Source organism: Rhinolophus sinicus, chromosome 15 (assembly GCF_057876585.1).
Source record: "Rhinolophus sinicus isolate RSI-liver-muscle chromosome 15, RSI-T2T, whole genome shotgun sequence".
In the NCBI taxonomy this organism is placed as follows: Eukaryota; Metazoa; Chordata; class Mammalia; order Chiroptera; family Rhinolophidae; genus Rhinolophus; species Rhinolophus sinicus.
Genome location: NC_142515.1, coordinates 69,241,690 through 69,260,000, shown reverse-complemented (window position 1 = coordinate 69,260,000; position 18,311 = coordinate 69,241,690).

Below are 18,311 nucleotides of genomic sequence, written 5' to 3'. Positions count from 1 at the left end.
GTTTGCGTTAGGGTTAGGTGTAGGGTTAGTGTTAGTTATCCATTAGGGTTAGGGTTAGGGTTAGGGTTAGGGTTAAGTTTAGGTTTGCGTTAGTGTTTGGGTTAGGTTAGGGTTAGGGTTAGGGTTAGGGTTAGGTTTGCGTTAGGGTTATGATTAGGGTTAGGGTTATGGTTAGGGTTAGGTTTGCGTTAGGGTTAGGTTTAGGATTAGGGTTTAGGGTTAGGGTTACGGTTAAGTTTGCGTTAGGGTTAGGGTTAGGGTTAGGGTTAGGGTTAGGGTTTAGTGTGAGGGTTAGAGTGAGATTTAGGGTTAGGGTTAGGTTTGCGATAGGGTTAGGGTTAAGGTTAATTTTAAGTTTAGAGTTAGCTTTAGGTTTAGGGTTAGTGTTAGGTTTGCGTTAGGGTTAGGGTTAGGGATAGGGTTAGGTTAGGGTTAGGTTTGTGTTAGGGTTAGGGTTACGGTTATGGTTATGGTTAGGGTTAGGGTTAGGACTAGGGTTAGGGTTAGGGTTAGGGTTAGGGTTAGGGTTAGGTTTGCGTTAAGGTTAGGGTTAGGATTAGGGTTAGGTTTAGGGTTAGGTTTGCGTTAGGGTTAGGGTTAGGGTTTTGGTTAGGTTTAGGGTTAGGTTTGCGTTAGGTTTAGGGTTAGGGTTAGGTTTAAGGTTAGCGTTAGGTTAAGAGTTAAGCTTAGGTTAGGGTTAGGGTTAGGGTTAATGTTAGGTTAGGGTTAGGGTTAGGGTTTAGGATTAGGGTTAGTTTTAGGGTTAGGTTACGGTAGGGTTAGGGTTAGGGTTTAGGGTTAGGATTAGGATTACTATTAGGTTTAGGGTTAGTGTTAGGGTTAGTTTTAGGTTTACGTTAGGGTTAGGGTTAGGGTTAGATTTAGGGTTAGGTTTAGTGTTAGTTTTGCGTTAGTGTTAGTGTTAGGGTTAGGGGTAGGTTTGCGTTAGGGTTAGCGTTAGGGTTAGGGTTAGGTTTGCGTTAGGGTTAGGGTTGGGTTTAGGTTTAGGGTTAGGGTTAGGTATGAGTTAGGGTTAGGTTTAGGGTTTTGGTTAGGTTTGCATTAGGGTTAGGGTTAGGGTTAGGGGTTAGTGTTAGGGTTAGTGTTAGGATTAGGGTTCAGGTTAGAGGTAGGATAGGGTTAGGGTTAGGTTAGGGTCAATGTTAGGGTTAGGTATAAAGTTAGGTTTAGTGTTAGGGTTAGGGTTAGACTGAGGATTAGGGTTAGGTTAGGATTAGGGTTAGGGTTAGAGTTAATGTTTAGGGTTGGGGTTATGGTTAGTGTTTGGGGTAGCGTTGTGGTTAGGGGTAGGTTTAGGGTTAGGTTTAGGGTTAGGGTTAGTTGTAGGGGTTGTTTTGCGTTAGGGTTAGGGTTAAGGTTAGTTTTAATGTTAGGGTTTGGTTTAGGTTTAGGGTTACGATTAGGTTTGCGTTAGGGTTTGGGTTAGGGTTAGGGATAGGTTTGCGCTAGGGTTAGGGTTTGGGTTAGGTTTAGGGTTAGGGTTAGGGTTAGGTTTAGGATTAGGTTTGCGTTAGGGTTAGTGTTAGTTTTAGGGTTAGTGTTAGGATTTAGGGTTAGGTTTCGTTAGGTTTACGGTTAGGGTTACGGTTAGGGTTAGGTTTGCATTAGGGTTAGGGTTAGGGATAGGGTTAAGGTTAGGTTTTCGTTAGGGTTAGGGTTAAGTTTATGTTTAAGGTTAGAGTTAGGGTTAGGGTTACGCTTAAGTTTGCGTTAGGGTTAGGGTTAGAGTTAGGGTTAGGGTTAGGGTTAGGGTTTAGGGTTAGGGTTAGAGTTAGATTTAGGGTTAGGGTTAGGTTTGCGATACCGTTAGGGTTAAGGTTAGTTTTAAGTTTAGAGTTAGCTTTAGGTTAGGGTTAGGGTTAGGTTTGCGTTAGGGTTAGTGTTAAGGTAAGGGTTAGGGTTAGGGTTAGGGTTAAGGTTATGGTTGGGTTAGGGTTAGGTTTAAGTTTATGGTTAGGTTTGGTTAGGGTTAGGTTTACGGTTAGGGTTAGGGTTAAGGTTAGGGTTACGACTAGGGTTAGGGTTAGGGTTAGGTTTAGGTTTGCGTTAGGGTTATGGTTAAGGTTAGTTTTAAGGTTAGGGTTAGGTTTAGGGTTAGGTTGGGTTAGGTTTGCGTTAGGGTTAGGGTTACGGTTAGGGTTAGGGTTACGGATACGGCTAGGGTATAGGGTTAGTGTTACGGTTAGGGGAGCGTAAGCGTTAGGGTTTTATGGTTAGTGTTAAATTTAGGGTTATTTTTGCGTTAAGGTTAGGGTTAGGGTTAGGGTTAGGTTTAGGTTTAAGGTTAGGGTTAGGGTTTGGGTTAGGTTTGCGTTAGGTTTAGGGTTACGGTTAGGGTTAGGGGAGGGTTAGCGTTAGGGTTTTATGGTTAGCGTTAAGTTTAGGGTTAGGTTTGCGTTAAGTTAGGGTTAGGGTTAGGGTTAGGTTTAGGTTTAGGTTTAGGGTTAGGGTTAGGTTTGCGTTTGGTTTAGGGTTAGGGTTAGGGTTAGGGTTAGGTTGCGTTAGGGTTAGGGTTATGGTTAGTGTTAGGGTTAGGTTTAGGTTACGGTCAGTGTTAGGGTTAATTTTATGTTTAGGGTTAGGGTTAGGGATAGGCTTGTGTTCGGGTTAGTGTTAGGGTTATGTTTAAGTTTAGGTTTGCGTTAGGCTTAGGGATACGGTTAGTGTTAGGTTTGCGTTAGTGTTTCGGTTAGGGTTAGGGTTTGGGTTAGGGTTAGGTTTGCGTTAGGGTTAGGGTTAGGGTTAGGTTAGGGTTAGGTTTGCGTTAGGGTTAGGGTTAGGGTTAGGGTTTTGGGTTGGGGTTAGGATTAGATTTAGGGTTAGGGTTAGGGTTAGGGTTAAGGTTAGGTTTGCCTTAGGGTTAGGGTTAGGGTTATGTTTAGTTTACGTTAGGGTTAGGGTTAGGGTTAAGTTTAGGGTTAGGGTTAGGGTTAGGGTTAGGGTTAGGTTTACGTTAGGTTTAGGGTTAGGGTTAGGGTTAGGGTTAGGTTTGCGTTAAGGTTAGGGTTTGGGTTAGGTTTAATGTTAGGATTATGGTTAGGTTTGCGTTAGGGTTTGGGATAGAGTTAGGGTTAGTTTGCGTTAGGGTTAGGGTTAGGATTACGTTTAGGGTTAGGGTTAGTGTTAGGGTTAGGGTTATCGTTAGGTTTGCATTAGGGTTAGGGTTAGGATTAGGTTCAGGGTTAGGGTTAGGGTTAGGTTTAGGTTTGCGTTAGGGTTAGGGTTAGGGTTAGGGTTAGGTTGCGTTAGGGTTAGGGTTAGGGTTAGGTATAGTGTTATTGCTAGGGTTAAGTTTGCGTTAGGGTTAGGGTTAGGGTTAGTGTTAGGGTTAGGGTTAGGGTTAGGTTTGCGTTAGTTTAGGGTTAGAGTTTGGGTTAGGGTTAAGGGTAGGTTTGCGTTAGGTTTAGGGTTATGGTTAGGTTTAGGGTTAGCGTTAGGGTAAGAGTTAGGCTTAGGTTAGGGTTAGGGTTAGGTTTAATGTTAGTTTAGGGTTAGGATTAAGGTTTAGGATTACGGTTAGGTTTAGGGTTAGGTTACGGTAGGGTTAGGGTTGGGGTTTAGTGTTAGGTTTAGGGTTAGTATTAGGGTTAGGGTTAGTGTTAGGGTTAGGTTTAGGTTTCCGTTAGGGTTAGGGTTAGGCTTAGGTTTAGGGTTAGAGTTAGTGTTAGTTTTGCGTTAGTGTTAGTGTTAGGGTTAGGTTTAGATTTGCGTTAGGGTTAGCGTTAGGATTAGGGTTATGTTTGCGTTAGAGTTAGGGTTAGGGGTAGGTTTCGTGTTAGGGTTAGGTATGCGTTAGGGTTAGGGTTAAGGTTATGGTTAGGTTTGTATTAGGGTTAGGTTTAGGGTTAGTGTTAGGGTTAGGGTTAGAGTTAGTGTTTAGGGTTAGGGTTATGGTTAGTGTTAGGGGTAGGGTTATGGTTAGGGGTAGGTTTAGGGTTAGGTTTAGGGTTAGGTTTAGGGTTAGGGTTAGGTGTAGGGATAGGGCTGGGGTTTATTGTTAGAGTTATGGATAGGGGACGGTTAGCGTTAGGGTTTTATGGTTAGCGTTAAGTTTAGGGTTAGGTTTGCGTTAAAGTTAGGATTAGGGTTAGGTTTAGGTTTAGGTTTGGGTTAGGGTTAGGGTTAGGTTTAGGTTTGCGTTAGGTTTAGGGTTAGGGTTTCGGTTAGGGTTAGGTTTGCGTTAGGGTTAGGGATATGGTTAGTGTTAGGGTTAGGTTTAGGTTAGGGTCAGTGTTTGGGTTAGGTTAGGGTTAGGTTTAGGGTTAGGTTTGCGTTAGGGTTAGGTGTAGGGTTAGTGTTAGTTATGCATTAGAGTAAGGTTTAGGGTTAGGGTTAGGGTTAAGGTTAGGTTTGCGTTAGTGTTTGGGTTAGGTTAGGGTTAGGGTTAGGGTTAGGGTTAGGTTTGCGTTAGAGTTATGATTAGGGTTAGGGTTATGGTTAGGGTTAGGTTTGCATTAGGGTTAGGTTTAGGTTTAGGCTTTGGGTTAGGTTTGCGTTAGGGTTAGCGTTAGGGTTAGGGTTTAGGGTTGGGGTTAGGGTTAGATTTAGGGTTAGGGTTAGAGATATGGTTAGGGTTAGGGTTAGGTTAGGGTTAAAGTTAGGGTTAGGTTTAGGGTTAGGTTTAGGTTTAGTGTTAGGTTTAGACTTAGGATTAGGTTTACGTTAGGGTTCGGATTATGGTTATAGTTAATGTTTAGGGTTAGGGTTATGGTTAGTGTTAGGGTTAGGGTTATGGGTAGGGGTAGGTTTAGGGTTAGGTTTAGGGTTAGGGTTAGGGTTAGTGTGATGGGTAGGGGTGGGTTTAGGATTAGCTTTAGGGTTATGGATAGGTTAGTGTTAGGGGTAGGGTTAAGGTTAGTTTTAATGTTAGGGTAGGTTTAGGTTAGGGTTACGGTTAGGTTTGCCTTAGGGTTTGGGTTAGGGTTTCGGGTTAGGTTTAGGGTTAGGTTGCGGGTTAGGGTTAGGTATGCGTTAGGGTTAGGGATAGGGTTAGGGATAGGTTTGCGTTAGGGTTAGGGTTTGGGTTAGGTTTAGGGTTAAGGTTAGGGTTAGGGTTAGGTTTGCGTTAGGGTTAGGGTTAGGGTAGGGTTAGGTTTGCGTTAGGGTTATGGTTAGGGTTAGGGTTAGGTTAGGGTTAGGGTTAGGTTTACCATTAGGTTTGCGTTACTGTTAAGGTTAGGTTTAGGGTTAGCGTTAGGATTTAGGGTTAGGTTTGCGTTAGGTTTAGGGTTATGGTTACGGTTAGGGTTAGGTTTGCATTAGGGTTAGGGTTAGGGATAGGGTTAGGGTTAGGATTTCGTTAGGGTTAGGGTTAAGGTTAGGTTTAAGGTTAGAGTTAGTGTTAGGGTTACGGTTAAGTTTGCGTTAGGGTTAGTGTTAGAGTTAGGGTTAGGATTAGGTTTAGGTTTGCGATAGGGTTAGGTTTAAGGTTAGTTTTAAGTTTAGAGTTAGCTCTAGGGTTAGGGTCAGGGTTAGGTTTGCGTTAGGGTTTGGGTTAGGGTTAGGGTTAGTTTTACTGTTAGGGTTGGGTTAGGGTTAGGGTTAAGTTTATGGTTAGGTTTGTGTTAGGGTTAGGGTTACGGTTAGGGTTAGGTTTAGGGTTAGGGTAAGGGTTAAGTTTGCGTTAGGGTTAGGGTTAGGGTTAGGGTTAGGTTTAGGGTTAGGTTTGCTTAGGTTTAGGGTTAGGGTTAGGGTTAGGTTTAGGTTTAGGGTTAAGGTTAGGGTTAGGTTTAGGTTTTCGTTAGGGGTAGGGTTAGGGTTTCTGTTAGGGTTAGGTTTGCGTTAGGGTTAGGGTTAGGGTTAGGGTTAGGGTGAGGGTTAGGGTTAGGGTTGGGTTAGGGTTAGGGTTAAGGTTAGGTGTAGGTTTGCATTAGGGTTAGGGTTAGGTTTAAGGTTAGGGCTAGGGTTAGGGCTAGGGTTAAGGATAGGGTTAGGGTTAGGGTTAGGTTTAGGGTTAGGTTTGCGTTAGGGTTAGGGTTAAGGTTAGTTTTAAAGTTAGGGTTAGTTTTAGGGTTAGTGATAGGGTTAGGTTTGCATTAGGGTTAGGGTTACGGTTAGGGTTAGGGTTAGGGATAGGGCTGGTGTTTAGGGTTAGGGTAAGGGTTAGGGTTAGTTAGCGTTAAGGTTAGGGTTAGTGTTAGTTATGCGTTAAGGTTAGGGTTAGGTTTAGGGTTAAGGTTAGGTTTGCGTTAGGGTTTGGGTTAGGGTTAAGGTTAGTGTTAGGGTTAGGGTTAGGTTTGCGTTAGGGTTATGATTAGGGTTAGGTTTAGGGTTAGGTTTGCGTTAGGGTTAGGGTTATGGTTAGGGTTAGCGTTAGTGTTAGGGTTGCGTTAGGGTTAGGGTTAGGGTCAGGTTTAGGTTTAGGGTTGGGTTAGGGTTAGGTTTGCGATAGGGTTAGGGTTAGGGTTAGCGTTAGGTTTAGGGTTAGGTGTAGGGTTAGGGTTAAGGTTTGGTTTGCGTTAGGTTTAGTGTAACGGTTAGGGTTAGGGTTAGTTATAGGGCTAGGGTTTAAGGTTAGGGTTAGGGTTAGGGTTAAGTTTAGCGTTAGGATTTTATGGTTACCGTTAAGTTTAGGGTTACATTTGCTTTAAGGATAGGATTAGGGTTAGGGTTAGGTTTAGGGTTAGGGTTAGGGTTAGGGATAGGGTTAGGGTTAGTTTTTCGTTAGAGTTAGGGTAGGGTTAGGGTTATGTTTCCGTTAGGGTTAGGGTTACGGTTACGGTTAGGGTTAGGGTTAGGTTTGCGTTAGGGTTAGGGTTAGGGTTAGTTTTAGGGTTAGGGTTAGGTATGCGTTAGGATTAGCGTTAGGGTTAGGGTTAGGTTTGCGTTAGGGTTAAGTTTGCATTAGGGTTAGCGTTAAGGTTAGGGTTAAGTTTGCGTTAGGGTTAGGGTTAGGGTTAGGTTTTTGGGTTAGGGTTAGGTATGCGTTAGGGTTAGCGTTAGGGTTAGGGTTAGGTTTTCGTTAGGGTTAGGTTTGCGTTAGGTTTAGCGTTAGGGTTAGGGTTAGGTTTGCGTTAGGGTTAGGGTTAGGGTAGTGTTAGGGGTTAGTGTTAGGGTTAGGGTCAGGATTAGGGTTAAGGTTAGAATTAGGGTTAGTGTTAGGGTTAGGTTAGGGTCAATGTTAGGGTTAGGTATCAAGTTAGGTTTAGTGTTAGGGTTAGGGTTAGACTTAGGATTAGGGTTAGGTTAGGGTTAGGCTTAGGGTTAGAGTTAGTGTTTAGGGTTAGGGTTATGGTTAATGTTAGGTGTAGAGTTATGGGTAGGGGTAAGTTTAGTGTTAGGTTTAGGGTTAGGTTTAGGGGTAGGGTTAGGGGTAGGGGTAGGTTTGCGTTAGGGATAGGGTTAAGGTTAGTTTTAATGTTAGGGTTAGGTTTAGGTTTAGGGTTACGGTTAGGTTTGCGTTAGGGTTTGGGTTAGGGTTAGGGTTAGGGTTAGGTTTAGGTTTCGGATTTGGGTTAGGTTTGCGTTAGGGTTAGGATTAGGGTTAGGTTTAGGGTTAGGGTTAGGGTTAGGGTTAGGTTTACGTTAGGGTTAGCGTTAGGGTTAGGGTTAGGGTTATGTTTCTGTTAGTGTTAGTGTTAGGGTTAGGGTTAGGTTTGCTTTAGGGTTAGGGTTAGTGTTAGGTATAGGGTTAGGGTTAGGGTTAGGGTTAGGTTTTCTTTAGGGTTAGCGTTAGGGTTAGGGTTAGGGTTAGGGTTATTTTTCTGAAACTGTTAGTGTTAGGGTTAGTGTTAGGTTTGCTTTAGGGTTAGGGTTAGTGTTAGGTATAGGGTTAAGGTTAGGGTTAGGGTTACGTATGCGTTAGGTTTAGGGTTAGGGTTAGGGTTAGGGATAGGGTTATGTTTCTGTTAGTGTTAGTGTTAGGGTTAGGGTTAGGTTTGCTTTGGGGTTAGGGTTAGTGATAGTTATAGGGTTAGGGTTAGGGTTAGAGTTAGGTTTGCGTTAGTGTTAAGGTTATGGTTAGGGTTAGGGTTAGGTTTGCGTTAGGGTTAGAGTTAGGGATAGGGTTAGGTTAGGGTTAGGTTTGCTTTGGGTTAGGGTTAGGTTTAAAGTTAGGGTTCGTGTTAGGGTTAGGTTTGCGTTAGGGTTAGGGTTAGGGTTAGGTTTGCGTTAGGGTTAGGGTTTGGATTATGTTTAGGGTTAGGATTAGGGTTAGGGTAAGGTTTGCGTCAGGGATAGGGTTAGGGTTATGATTAGGGTTAGGGTTAGGGATAGGGTTAGGGTTAGGGATAGGGTTAGGGTTAGCGTTAGGGTTTTATGGTTATCGTTAAGTTTAGGGTTAGGTTTGCGTTAAGGTTAGGGTTAGGGTTAGGGTTAGGTTTAGGTTTAGGGTTAAGGTTAGGGTTAGGTTTAGGTTTTCGTTAGGGTTAGGGTTAGGGTTAGTGTTAGGGTTAGGGTGAGGGTTAGGGTTAGGGTTGGGTTATGGTTAGGGTTAAGGTTAGGTGTAGGTTTGCATTAGGGTTAGGGTTAGGGTTAGGGTTAAGGATAGGGTTAGGTTTAGGTTTCGGATTTGGGTTAGGTTTGCGTTAGGGTTAGGATTAGGGTTAGGGGTAGGTTTGCGTTAGTGTTAGGGTTTCGGTTAGGTTTAGGGTTAGGGATAGGGTTAGGGTTAGGTTTCCGTCAGGGTTAGGGTTAGGGTTAGGGTTAGGGTTAGGGTTAGGGTTAGGGTTAGGTTAGGGTTAGTGTTAGTGTTAGGTTTAGGGTTAGGTTTACGTTAGGGTTAGGGTTAGATTTATGGTGAGGGTTAGGATTTAGGTTTAGGTTTGCGTTTGGTTTAGGGTTAGGGTTACGGTTAGGGTTAGTTTTGCATTAGGGTTAGGGTTAGGGTTAGGTTTATGGTTAGGTTTGCGATAGGGTTAGGTTTAGATTTAGGGTTAGGGTTAGGATTTAGGGTTAGGTTTGCGTTAGATTTAGTGTTTGGGTTACGGTTAGGGTTCGGTTTGCATTAGGGTTAGCGTTAGGGTTTAGGGTTAGGGTTAGAGTTAGACTTAGGGTTAGGGTTAGGTTTGCGATAGGGTTAGGGTTAAGGTTAGTTTTAAGTTTAGAGTTAGCTTTAGGGTTAGGGATAGGGTTAGGTTTGCATTAGGGTTAGGGATACGGTTAGGGTTAGGGTTAGGGATAGGGCTAGTGTTTAGGGTTAGGGTAAGGGTTAGGGTTAGTTTTGCTTTAGGGTTAGGGTTAGTGTTAGTTATGCGTTAAGGTTAGGGTTAGGTTTAGGGTTAAGGTTAGGTTTGCGTTAGGGTTTGGGTTAGGGTTAAGGTTAGTGTTTGGGTAGGGTTAGGTTTGCGTTAGGGTTATGATTAGGGTTAGGTTTAGGGTTAGGTTTGCGTTAGGGTTAGGGTTATGGTTAGGGTTAGCGTTAGGGTTAGGGTTGCGTTAGGGTTAGGGTTAGGGTCAGGTTTAGGTTTAGGGTTGGGTTAGGGTTAGGTTTGCGTTAGGGTTAGGGTTAGGGTTAGCGTTAGGTTTAGGGTTAGGTGTAGGGTTGGGGTTAAGGTTTGGTTTGCGTTAGGTTTAGTGTAACGGTTAGGGTTAGGGTTAGGTATAGGGCTAGGGTTTAAGGTTAGGGTTAGGGTTAGGGTTAAGTTTAGCGTTAGGATTTTATGGTTACCGTTAAGTTTAGGGTTACATTTGCTTTAAGGATAGGGTTAGGGTTAGGGTTAGGTTTAGGGTTAGGGTTAGGGTTAGGGATAGGGTTAGGGTTAGTTTTTCGTTAGAGGTAGGGTTAGGGTTAGGGTTATGTTTCCGTTAGGGTTAGGGTTACGGTTACGGTTAGGGTTAGGGTTATGTTTGCGTTAGGGTTAGTGTTAGGGTTAGTTTTAGGGTTAGGGTGAGGTATGCGTTAGGATTAGCGTTAGGGTTAGGGTTAGGTTTGCGTTAGGGTTAGGTTTGCGTTTGGGATAGCTTTAGGGTTAGGGTTAAGTTTGCGTTAGGGTTAGGGTTAGGGTTAGGTTTAGGGTTAGGGTTAGGTATGCGTTATGGTTAGCGTTAGGGTTAGGGTTAGGTTTGCGTTAGGGTTAGGTTTGCGTTAGGGTTAGCGTTAGGGTTAGGGTTAGGTTTGCGTTAGGGTTAGGGTTAGGGGTTAGTGTTAGGGTTAGGGTTAGGATTAGGGTTAAGGTTAGAATTAGGGTTAGTGTTAGGGTTAGGTTAGGGTCAATGTTAGGCTTAGGTATTATGTTAGGTTTAGTGTTAGGGTTAGGGTTAGACTTAGGTTTAGGGTTAGGTTAGGGTTAGGCTTAGGGTTAGAGTTAGTGTTTAGGGTTAGGGTTATGGTTAGTGTTAGGTGTAGAGTTATGGGTAGGTGTAGGTTTAGTGTTAGGTTTAGGGTTAGGGTTAGGGTTAGGGTTAGGTTAGGGTTAGTGTTAGTGTTAGATTTAGGGTTAGGTTTACGTTAGGGTTAGGGTTAGATTTATGGTTAGGGTTAGGATTTAGGTTTAGGTTTGCGTTTGGTTTAGGGTTAGGGTTACGGTTAGGGTTAGGTTTGCATTAGGGTTAGGGTTAGGGTTAGGTTTATGGTTAGGTTTGCGTTAGGGTTAGGTTTAGATTTAGGGTTAGGGTTAGGATTTAGGGTTAGGTTTGCGTTAGATTTAGTGTTTCAGTTACGGTTAGGGTTCGGTTATCATTAGGGTTAGCGTTAGGGTTTAGGGTTAGGGTTAGAGTTAGACTTAGGGTTAGGGTTAGGTTTGCGATAGGGTTAGGGTTAAGGTTAGTTTTAAGTTTAGAGTTAGCTTTAGGGTTACGGTTAGGGTTAGGTTTGCGTTAGGGTGAGGGTTAGGGTTAGGGTTAGGGTTGGGTTAGGGTTAGGGTTAAGTTTAGGGTTAGGTTAGCGTTAAGGTTATGGTTAGGGTTAGGGTTAGGGTTAGGGTTTGGTTTGCGTTAGGTTTAGGGTTAGGGTTAGGGTTAGGGTTAGGTTAAGGTCAAGTTAATGTTAGGTTTAGGGTTAGGTTAGGGTTAGTGTTAGGTTTAGACTTAGGATTAGGTTTACGTTAGAGTTAGGATTATGGTTTGAGTAAATGTTTAGGGTCAGGGTTATGGTTAGTGTTAAGGTTAGGGTTATGGGTAGGGGTAGGTTTAGGTTTAGGTTCAGGGTTTGGGTTCGGGTTAGTTTTATGGGTAGTGGTAGGCTTAGGGTTAGCGTTAGGTTTATGGATAGGTTAGGGTTAGTGTTAGGTTTCATGTTAGGGTTAGGGTTAAGCTAGGGTTAGGTTATCGTTAGGGTTAGGGTTAGGTTTAGGATTTAGAGTTATGTTTGCGTTAATTTTAGGGTTAGTGTTAGGGTTATGTTTCCGTTAGGGTAAGGGTTAGGGTTAGGTTTAGGGTTAGGTTTGCGTTAGGTTTAGGGTTAAGGTTAGTTTTAAGGTTAGAGTTAGGTTTAGTTTTCGGGGTAGGGTTAGGTTTGCGTTAGGGTAGGGTTAGGGTTAGGTTTATGTTTAGGGTTAGGGTTCGGGTTAGGTTTAGGGTTAGGTTTGCGTTAGGGTTAGGGTTTGGGTTAGCGTTAGGTTTGCGTTAAGGTTAGGGTTTGGGTTAGGTTTAGGGTTAGGGTTAGGGTTAGGGTTAGGATTGCGTTAGGGTTAGGGTTAGGGTTAGTGTTAGGTTTGCGTTAGGGTTAGGGTTAGTGTTAGGGTTAGGTTAGGGTTAGGTTTAGGGTTAGGTTTATGGATAGGTTTGCGTTATTGTTAAAGTTAGATTTAGGGTTAGGGTTAGGATTTATGGTTAGGTTTGCGTTAGTTTTAGGGTTAGGGTAGGGTTATGTTTCCGTTAGGGTTTGGGTTAGGGTTATGGTTAGGGTTAGGGTTAGGTTTGTGTTAGGTTTAGAGTTAAGGTTAGTTTTAAGGTTAGGGTTAGGTTTAGTTTTATGGGTAGGGTTAGGTATGCTTTAGGGTTTGGGTTAGGGTTAGGGTTAGGGTTAGGTTTAGGGTTAGGGTTCGGGTTATTTTTAGGAGTGCGTTAGGTTTAGGGTTAGGGTTAGAGTTAGGTTTAGTGTTAGGTTTGCTTTAGGGTTAGGGTTAGGGTTAGGGTTAGGTTAGGGTTAGGGTTAGGGTTAGTTTTATGGTTAGGTTTGCGTTAGTGTTAAGGTTAGATTTAGGGTTAGGGTTAGGATTTAGGGTTAGATTTGCGTTAGGTTTATTGTTAGCGTTATGGTTAGGGTTAGGTTTGCATTAGGGTTAACTTTAAGGGTAGGGTTAGGGTTAGGTTTTCGTTAGGGTTAGTGTTAAGATTAGGTTTAAGGTTAGAGTTAGGGTTAGGGTTTCGGTTAGGTTTGCGTTAGGGTTAGGGTTAGGGTTAGGGGTAGGGTTACAGTTAGATTTAGGTTTAGGGTTAGGTTTGCGATAGGGTTAGGGTTAAGGTTAGTTTTAAGTTTAGAGTTAGCTTTAGGGTTAGGGTTAGGGTTAGGTTTGCGTTAGGGTTAAGGTTAGGGTTAGGATTAGGGTTAGGGTAGGTTAGGGTTAGGGTTAGGTTTGCATTAGGGTTAGGGTTACGGTTAGGGTAAGGGTTAGGGTTAGGTCTAGGGTTAGGTTTAGGATTAGGGTTAGGGTTTGGTTTGCGTTAGGTTAGGGTTAGGGCTAGGGTTAGGATTGCGTTAGGGTTAGGGTTAGGGTTAGAGTTAGATTTAGGTTTAGGGTTAGGTGTGCGATAGGGTTAGGGTTAAGGTTAGTTTTAAGTTTAGAGTTAGCTTTAGGGTTAGGGTTAGGTTTGCGTTAGGGTTAGGGTTAGGGTTAGGGTTAGGTTAGGGTTAGGGTTAAGTTTAGGGTTAGTTTTGCGTTATGGTTAGGGTTACGGTTAGGGTAAGGGTTAGGGATAGTTCTAGGGTTAGGGTTAGGGTTAGGGTTAGGGTTAGGTTTGCGTTAGTGTAGGGTTAGGGCTAGGGTTAAGATTGCGTTAGGGTTAGGGTTAAGGTTAGGTTTAGGGTTAGGGTTAGGGTTAGGGTTAGGTTTGCGTTAGGGTTAGGGTTAGGGTTACGTTTAATGTTACGGTTAGTGTTAGGGTTAGGGATAGTGCTAGGGTATAAGGTTAGGTTTAGGGTTAGGGTTAAGGTTAGCGTTAGGGTTTCATGGTTACCGTTAAGTTTAGGGTTAGGTTTGCGTTAAGGTTAGGGTTAGGGTTAGGGTTATGTTTAGGGTGAGTGTTAGGGTTAGGGTTAGGGTTAGATTTTCGTTAGGGTTAGTGTTAGGGTTAGGGTTAAGGTTAGGGTTAGGGTTAGGTTTGCGTTAGGGTTAGTGTTAGAGTTATGGTTAGGGTTAGGGTTAGGTGTGCGTTAGTGTTAGGGTTAGCGTTAAGTTTAGAGTTATATTTCCGTTAGGGTTATTGTTTGGGTTAGGGTTAGCGTTACGTTTGAGTTAGGGTTAGGGTTAGGGTTAGGCATAGTGTTAGGGTTAGGGTTAGGTTTGCGTTAGGTTAGGGTTAGGGTTAGGGTTAGGGTTAGGTTTGCGTTAGGGTTAGGTTTAGGGTTAGCGTTAGGGTAAGAGTTAGGCGTAGGTTAAGGTTAGGGTTAGGGTTTAGGATTAGGGTTAGGTTTTAGGGTTAGGTTACGGTATGATTAGAGTTAGGGGTTAAGAGTTAGGGTTAGGGTTAGTATTAGGGTTAGGGTTAGTGTTAGGGTTAGGTTTAGGTTTGCGTTAGGGTTAGGGTTAGGTTTAGGTTAGGTTTACGGTTAGTATTAGTTTTGCGTTAGTGTTAATGTTAGGGTTAGGGTTAGGTTTGCGTTAGATTTAGCGTTAGGGTTAGGGTTCGGTTTTTTGTTAGGGTAAGGTTTAGGTTAGGTTTAGGGTTAGGGTTAGGGTTATTGTTAGGTTTGCATTAGGGTTAGGGTTATGGTTAGGTTTAGGTGTTAGTGTTAGGGTTAGGGTTAGAATTAGGGTTAAGGTTAGGGTTAGGTATAAAGTTAGGTTTAGTGTTAGCGTTAGGGTTAGACTTAGGATTAGGGTTAGGTTAGGGTTAGGGTTAGGTTTAGAGTTAGTGTTTAGGGTTAGGGTTATGGTTAGTGTTAGGGGTAGGGTTATGGGTTGGGGTAGGTTTAGGATTAGGTTTAGTATTAGGTTTCAGGTTAGGGTTAGGTGTGCGTTAGGTTTAAGGTTAGGGTTAGGGATATGTTTGTGTTAGGGTTAGGGTTTGGGTTAGGCTTAGGGTTAGGGTTAGGGTTAGGGTTAGGGTTTGGTTTGCGTTAGGGTTAGGGTTAGGGTTAGGGTTAGGGTTAGGTTTGCGTTAGGGTTAGGGTTAGGTTTAGGGTTAGGTTAGGGTTAGGGTTAGGGTAAGGTTTAGCGTTAGGTTTGCGTTAGGGTTAGGGTTAGATTTAGGGTTAGGGTTAGGATTTAGGGTTAGGTTTGCATTAGGTTTAGGGTTCGGGTTACGGTTAGAGTTAGATTTGCATTAGGGTTAGGGTTAGGGTTAGGGTTAGGGTTAGGTTTTCGTTAGTGTTAGGGTTAAGGTTAGGTTTAAGGTTAGGGTTAGGGTTAGGGTTACGGTTAGTTTTGCGTTAGGGTTAGGGTTAGGGTTAGGGTTAGGGATACGGTTAGAGTTAGAGTTAGGGTTAGGGTTAGGTTTGCGTTAGGGTAGGGTTAAGGTTAGTTGTAAGTTTAGGGCTAGATTTAGGGTTAGGGTTAGGGTTGGGGTAAGGTTATTGTTAGTATTGCGTTAGATTTAGGGTTAGGGTAGGTTTAGGGTTAGGTGTCAGTTTAATCGTTAGGCTTATGTTTGGGTTAGGGTTAGGTTTAGGGTTAGGTTAGGGTAGAGTTAGGGTTAGGGTATAGGATTAGGTTTAGGTTAGTGTAGGGTTAGTGTTAGGGTATAGGTTTAGGGTTATGTTTAGGGTTATGTTTAGGGTTAGGTTTGCATTAGGGTTAGGGTTAGGGTTAGGGTTCGGTTTAGGGTGTAGGTTTAGGGTTAGGTTTGCGTTAGGGTTAGGGTTAGGTTTGCGTTATGGTTAGGGTTAGGGTTAGGGTTAGGGTCAGGGATAGGTTTAGGTTTGCGTTAGGGTTAGGGTTTGGGTTATGGTTAGGTTTGCATTAGGGTTAGGGTTAGGGTTACGGTTAGGGTTTAGTGTTAGGGTTAGTGTTAGGATTAGGGTTAGGGTTAGAGTAAGGGTTAGGTTTAGGTTAGGTAACGGTCAATGTTAGCGTTAGGTTTAGGGTTAAGTTTAGGGTTAGCGTTAGTGTTAGGCTTAGGATTAGGGTTAGCTTAGGGTTAGGGTGAAGGTTAGAGTTAGTGTTTAGGGTTAGGGTTATGGTTAGGGTTAGGCTTAGGTTTAGGGTTTGGGTTAGGGTTAGGTTTGCGTTAGGGTTAAGGTTCGGTTAGTGTTAGGGTTAGGTTTGCGTTAGGGTTAGGGATAGGGTTAGGGTTAGGTTTAGGTTTAGGTTTAGGGTTAGGGATAGGGTTAATTTTGCGTTAGGTTTAGGGTTACGGTTAGGGTTAGGTTTAGGGATAGGCTAGGTTTTAGGGTTAGGGTTAGGGTTAAGGTTAGCGTTAGGATTTCATGTTTAACGTTACATTTAGGTTTAGGTTTGCGTTAAGGTTAGGGTTAGGGTTAGGGTTATGTTTAGGGTTATGGTTAGTGTTAGGGTTAGGTTTAGTATTGCGTTAGGGTCAGGGATAGGGTTAGGTTTAGGGTTAGGTTAAGGGTAAGAGTTAGGCTTAGGTTAGGGTTAGGGTTAGTGTTAGTGTTAGGTAAGGGTTAGGGTTAGGGTTAGGGTTTACGATTAGGGTTAGGTTTAGGGTTAGGTTTGCATTACGTTACGGTTAGTGTTAGTGTTAAGGTTAGGGTTAGGGTGAGGGTTAGGGTTAGTGTTTAGGGTTAGGGTTATGGTTAGTGTTAGGCTTAGGGTTATGGGTAGGGGTAGGTTTAGGGTTAGGTTTAGGCTTAGGGTTTGGGTTAGGCTTATTGTTAGGGATAGGGTTAGGGTACGGGTAGTGTATGGTTTTCGTTAGGATTAGGGTTAGGGTTAGGGTTTGGTTTGCTTTAGGGTTAGGGTTTGGTTTAGGTTTAGGATTATGGATAGGGATAGTGTTAGATTTGCCTTAGGGTTAGGTTTAGGGTTAGGTTTGCGTTAGCGTTAGGGTTAGGGTTAGGGTTAGGTTTAGGATTTAGGGTTAGGTTTGCGTTAGGTTTACGGTTAGGGTTAGGGTTAGGTTTGCGTAAGGGATACGGTTAGGGTTAGGGTTAGGGTTAGGGTTAGGTTAGGGATAGGGTTAGGTTAGGGTTAGGGTTTAGGTTAGTTTTCATGTTAGGTTTAGCGTTTAGGTTATGTTAGGTTTAGATTAGCGTTAGAGTTAGGGTTAGTGTTAGGGTTTAGTTTTAAAGTTAGGTTAGGGTTAGGGTTGGTGTTAGGGTTAGGGTTTCGGTTAGGTTTAGGTTAGGGTTAGGGTTAGCGTTAGGGTTAGGGTTAGGGTTAAGTGTAGGGTTAGGGTTAGGGTTAGGGTTAGGTATGCGTTAGGGTTATGGTTATGGTTAGGGTTAGGTTTGCGTTACGTTTAGGGTTAGGGTTAGGGTTAGGGTTAGTGTTAAGTTTGCTTTAGGGTTAGGGTTAGGGTTAGGTTTAGGGTTAGGGTTAGGGTTAAGGTTAGCGTTAGGGTTTTATTGTTAACGTTAATTTTAGGGTTAGGTTTGCGTTATGGTTAGGGTTAGGATTAGGTTTAGGGTTAAGGTTAGGGTTAGTTTTAGGTTTGTATTAGGTTTAGTGTTAGCGTTAGGGTTAGGGTTAGTTTTGCGTTAGGGTTAGGGTTAGGGTTAGGGTTAGTGTTCAGGGTTAATGTTAGGTTTAGGGTTAGGGTTAGTGTTAGGGTTAGTTTTAGGTTTGTATTAGGTTTAGTGTTAGGGTTAGTGTTAGAGTTAGGTATGCGTTAGGGTTAGGATTAGGGTTAGGGTTAGGGTTAGGTTTGCGTTATGGTTAGGGTTAGAGTTAGTGTTAGGGTTTGGTTTGCGTTAGGGTTAGGGTTAGGCTTATGTTTAGGGTTAGGGTTAGGGTTAGGTTTGCGTTAGGGTTAGGGTTAGGGTTAGGGTTAGGTTTGTGTTAGGGTTAGAGTTAGGGTTAGGGTTAGGTTTAGTGTTAGGTTTGCGTTAGGTTTAGGGTTAGAGTTAGGGTTAGGTTTAGGTTTGCGTTCGGGTTAGGGTAAGGTTTAGTTTAGGGTTAGATTTTCGTTAGGGTTAAGGTAAAGTTTTGGTTTAAGGTTAGGGTTAGGGTTAGGGTTAGGGTTAGGTTTGCGTTAGGGTAAGGGTTAGGGTTAGGTTTAGGGTTAGGGTTAGGGTTAGGGTTAGGGTTAGGTTTATGGTTAGTTTTGCGTAAGGGTTAGGGTTAGGGTTAGGGTTACGTTTAGTATTAGGTTTGCGTTAGGGTTAGGGTTAGGGTTAGGGTTTGGATTTAGGGTTAGGTTTGCGTTAGGTTTAGGGTTAGGGTTAGGGTTAGGCTTAGGGTAAGGGTTAGGTTTGTGTCAGGGTTAGGGTTAGGGATAGGGTTTGGGTTAGGTTTTCGTTAGGGTTAGGGTAAAGGTTAGGTATAAGTTTAGGGATACGGTTAGGGTTACGGTTAGTTTTGCGTTAGGGTTAGGGTTATGGTTAGGGTTAGGGTTAGGGTTTAGGGTTAGGGTTAGAGTTAGACTTATGGTTAGGGTTAGGTTTGCGTTAGGGTAGGGTTAAGGTTAGTTTTTAGGTTAGGGTTAGCTTTAGGATTAGGGTTAGGGTTAGGGTTAGGTTTGCGTTAGATTTAGGATTAGGGTTAGGTTTAGGGTTAGGTGTTATTGTAAGACTTAGGCTTAGGTTAGGGTTAGGGTTAGATTTAGGGTTAGGTTAGGGTAGAGTTAGGGTTAGGGTATAGGGTTAGGGTTAGGTTAGAGTTGGGTTAGGGTTAGGTAATAGGGTTAGGGTTAGATTTAGGGTTAGGTTAGGGTAGAGTTAGGGTTAGGGTATAGGGTTAGGGTTAGGTTAGAGTAGGGTTAGTGTTAGGGAATAGGATTAGGGTTATGTTTAGGGTTAGGTTTGCGTTAGGGTTAGGGTTTGGGTTATGTTTAGGGTTATGGTTAGGGTTAGGGTAAGGTTTGCGTTAGGATTAGTGTTATGGTTAGGGTTAGATTTGCGTTAGGGTTACGGTTTGGGTTATGTTTAGGGTTAGGGTTAGGGTTAGGGTTAGGTTAGGGTTAGGGTTAAGGTTAGTTTTCATGTTAGGTTTAGGGTTTAGGTTAGGTTTAGGTTTAGTTTAGCGTTAGAGTAAGGTTAGGATTATGGTTAGGGTTTAGTTTTAAAGTTAGGTTTAGCGTTAGGGTTAGGGTTCGATTTAGGGTTTGGGTTAGGTTTAGGTTAGGGTTAG